The sequence below is a fragment of the Papaver somniferum genome, chromosome 3, assembly GCF_003573695.1.
Source record: "Papaver somniferum cultivar HN1 chromosome 3, ASM357369v1, whole genome shotgun sequence".
NCBI lineage: Eukaryota > Viridiplantae > Streptophyta > Magnoliopsida > Ranunculales > Papaveraceae > Papaver > Papaver somniferum.
In genome coordinates, this window is record NC_039360.1 from 109,696,192 (window position 1) to 109,700,908 (window position 4,717).

The window sequence follows — 4,717 nt, forward strand, 5'->3', positions numbered from 1 at the left end:
TAATTAGGATTAAGTAGCTACATAAAAGTTATTGGTAATTTATCTGCGGTCAGATTTTGTAAATTAGAAATATTTTCTTGGGCATTATAACCAGATAGATAATAATAAAGATATGGAGAATAAAAACACTGCTGATAGTAATATTTTAATAATTATGTTAATATCAGATTTAAAGTAGATAATATTTAGATAATTTATATATTGTATAACAGTTAGTAAAAATATCAGATAGATTTAGGTGAAATCAAATTTGGATTAATCATATGGATAATAATATATAACAAATGTGAAACTACATCATATCAATAAATTATTAATATTAAATTTAAAAGTATTAGCGTGGGGAAACTTAGACATACTTATCTGTTAAAATCAAATTATCATAGTGAGCTTAGAGACAATCATTATCAAATAGAAAATTAGTCTATTGAACTTAGAGCTACAAATTATAGATTCTAGTTATAGAAAACAATATAGGGTTGTATCCTTTCTTGTTGTTTCGAACTCATTTAAAATGAGTTAATTTTCGCGCGCTTGTAAGTTTTAGCAATGCTTGCATTTAGTCGAGAGATAAAAATTCTCTATATGGTGGGGAAGTTTTTTTGAAGACTATATGGTGGATCGATTTTCGAGGACGAAAATGTATAAGGTGTGGAGAATGTAAAGACCCTCAAGCTCGTCAACATTATTAGACAAGTCATGAGACGACTAAGCCGCTATTGACTCGATTAATTAGAGAGAACGTTAAATGATAGAAATTAATCTAACAACTATCTAGTTAAGAAATTAGTATCATTAGATATGTCTCGAAAAGTTATGCGATCCGGACGAAGAAGATCTTATCAGTTTAGTTAGAAGGACAAAATCGTCATTTTTGCATCTTAACTGCTTGGCTGCCTGTATCATTTCTCTGGGTTCCTTTAGCAAATTGTTCAGCCTTATCCCCTTTACCCATCGAGCAGATAAACTCATATCTTTCATTCTTCTTCATTTTTCATTTTCTTCTTCTTTCATTTTCATTTTCTTTCTTCTTCTTCTTCTTCTTCTTCTTCTTCTTCTTCTTCTTCTTCTCTTTCCCGTTCTGCAGCTGCGTGTTTCTGAGAAGTTTGAGAGATGAAATTAAGTTATGAGATCGTGAGGGATAGGTTGAGATCAAGGCATGTTTAAGAGTGATGGGGTTGGATTCGACTATCGATTTTAGACTTCATAGAAAGGTAATCAGAGAATTTAATTAGGGTTCTTAATTCGTTGTTAATTCTATATGAAATTGAGTTTGTTTTGGTGAAATGTTTCATGGGTTTGTTGTTAACTTGAGTAGAGAGGATTGTATAAGGTTTAATATTGGTTTCTTTTGGAAATTGAGATATTGATTTAGGGTTCTGTAATGAAGAAATATAAATTAGGGTTCGAGTTCATATTTGGGAATCAATTGAACAATATTGGAAGGAAGATGAATTGGTGAATTAGGGTTTTGATTGGTGTCTGAAATTGGAAGAACAACATGGTAATTAAGAGAACTGTTTTTAGATGAAGTATGGTGGTCTGGTGATGGTGACAGTTAGATGTATGTTTAGGATTGCAGATGGGTCTGGTTATTTGAATTACAGGGATGAAGCTTGGTGATATCGTTGTTGAACCATGAGCGGATTGAAGTTCAGATGATTGGTAGGATGTTTGAGTTGCAGCTGTAATTTGAGATACAAGTGGTGGTGCAGGTCATGTTAGATGATTACATGGCAAGTTCATCCAATTGAACTGAGTTGAATTGGTGGTGAATATGAAATGGTCGTGGAACTGAATTGGAAAGGAGTTGCAAGTTGGGTGCTGATGCTGTAGAGACTAAGTGGATTTGTTAGTGATTGGTGAATGATTTAATGATGCAGGAATGGATAAGTCGAATTACAGTTGATGTGGTGGTGAAGTCATAATGGTGATGAATGAGTTAGGTAGATGCATGAACTGTGCAAGTGAGATTGAGATGGTGGTGAACAAGGTTGTAGCGCATGGCTCAAGTATAAACTATGGAGTACAGATTGTAAGAGTAATTGTACGTACAAGTATTGCTCTGAGTATGCAGTTACAGATGAGGATGTTAATGGATTAAACTGCAGGGTCTCGATTATGTTTAAGTGAATGTTAGGTCTAGTGATTAGATGTTGTTGGTGTTTGTGTATGGTGTTGAAGGTATATGAATTGAACTGGTGGTATTGCAGACTATGGTTTATGGAGATATAATGTATTGAATGTATGAACTGATGTTTTGGAGCAATGGTGGAATTGTTCTTGCTGTGTATTAGTTGGTGTTAATGGAATTGAGTGAAGATTTAGGGTGTGAAATGAGGGTTGAAGACTGGTGAAGCCGTGGAGTTGTAAATGTAGTTAGAAATACATTTTTGGTATAAATCTGTATTTTGTTTTGATGTATGAATTAGAAGTTTAGCTTAGGCATTTAGACTTATTAGTCATCCCAGTCAGTTTAGATGACACAACTTGTTTAGCTGACTCAGTTGTTCTGACTGAGTTGACTCACCGATTCCCTATTTGACTCAGTGGACCTTGACTTCGTTGTCCTGATTTTGACTATGTTGACTTGGACTATGACCTGGAATTACACGTTGACTGTTAGTTAACCTGTGACCGCCATTTTGACCATTAGTGACTGTTAGTTCACTAGGATGAACCCTATTTTCCTAAATTGATATTTTGGACCCCTTATGTTCCGAATTAGCCTTTGGTTTCTTCTACAAAGTTGTAAATATTCATAAGACTTATCTAATGGACTATAGAACTAACCTAAACCTTTTGATGAGTTAAAGATAGAGAATGAAAATGTGTAGAACCATAAATGGGCTTAGAACCATTGGATAGTTCACTTAGCCTATAACTAGAGCATTGTATGATATTATGTTATGAGCCTTGTGTGAGCCTTTTGGCTAATCTCTTAGAGTGCATGTATGATTAACAGTTACTCTTTATTAACAACGATCGATTCAAAGGATAAACCGGTAGATCGTGGATCTTGTGGTAGGCGTGGCTTGTCATCAATTCAGGTGGGAACTTTGTAACCTTCTTGTAATCATTGAGTTTAAATCCTTTGCGAGCATGATGTGGTTTTACTATTTATATGAATGTATATTGTAATTGCATTGAACGATGTTTGTATTGAACGTAATTGTATGTGTTTGATATGCGTTATGTGGTTTCCTTCGCGAGAAGTGTCTGTGTCTCCCCACAACTCTTTGCTAAGTTAAGTAGGGCGGTATCCCATCCGTCGGCAATAGTATTAGTAGAGCGGTACGCCATCCGTCAACAATAAAATTATATTTGCTGCTTATTAAGATAGTAGGGCGGTATGCCATCCGTCGGCAATAGTATTAGGTACGCCATCCGTCATGATATTATATATACTATTTTATTTAAGGGAAATCACTCGCGTGCATGTTATGCTTGTTTGAATAACCTTTGCTTCTTGATACGTGAATTGTTTAATGTTTCCTTTCACCTTTGTCTCTTTTAAATTACTGTTTTATCTTTCGAACCGTGAAGCATGTTAGCGATTACTTGAGAGTTATTTGTTTCTAATTGGGCACCCCTTGGGATGATGTGCTCACTTGTTCCCACATCAGTTTTTCAGTAATCTGAAGGAATGAAGCGCTCGAAGATATCCGTTTCGTAGCTATGAACTTTATTAAATCTAGTGTTGTTTTGCATCTTTTACTATATGTATTCTTTCTTATTCTGTAAACAACACATTTATTTATTCTTAGAACTCGAAAGACTTTCATTTATATAATATCTGAGAGTTTGGGTTTTGTTATTAGCACTTTATATAGTTATGATTCTTAAAATCAGTAATCTAGTTTTGATGCTTCAATTAGGTTGTAATCCTATTAGTTAAGCATGTTTAGTATTTGGGGCGTCACAAGTTGGTATCAGAGCTCACTATTAGATCTTACATGGGAAACAATAGATAATAGCTAGTGTTAGATAGATTGTTAGACTAGTTTAGGACTTGGTTGGGTCTGTGAGATAAATCTTAATCACTAAAAACAATCAATAACTAAAATATTTTTGATCCGGTTGATTTGAATAACATGTTTATTTGTTTGTTCTTTGTTTTGTGTATGTATGTTATTTTATAATATGAAATAAAACTCATAGGTGGAAACCAAATTATATTATAGTTTAGAAATTTCAATATAAGTTTAGAGATTGATTAATGTTAATTAAAGAACACTTAGTTAATTCAGCACTGGGAAATGGTAAGGTTTGTAATTCTAGTGTGTTTGTTTAGTGAACTGATAGATCCCAAATTTTACTTAGAAACTAATGGAGTATCTTCTCTCGTAATTAGAACCACTGATTTATTAGAGTAGAAAATTAGTGTGACAAATATAGACCTAGTCAACTGTTAGAATTTAAATTGTATAGGTAAATCTGGAGCCAAGGATTATAGATTTTATTTAAATATCTACAAGATCCATATTAGTAACTTACAGTGTCAAATAATAAAGTAAACAATTGTATTTATAAATTTTTATGTACTCAATAAATTTTTTAAGAGTAGTTAAAATAATAGTCGACCATTATTGTTAATAATAATAAATGATAATAATAAAAGTAATATTAACACGCATCAAATAGTATTGTATCGAACTTTATGTAAATTAAAAATATTATTAGTAAATATATAACGATAAAATTATTAATTAGGATT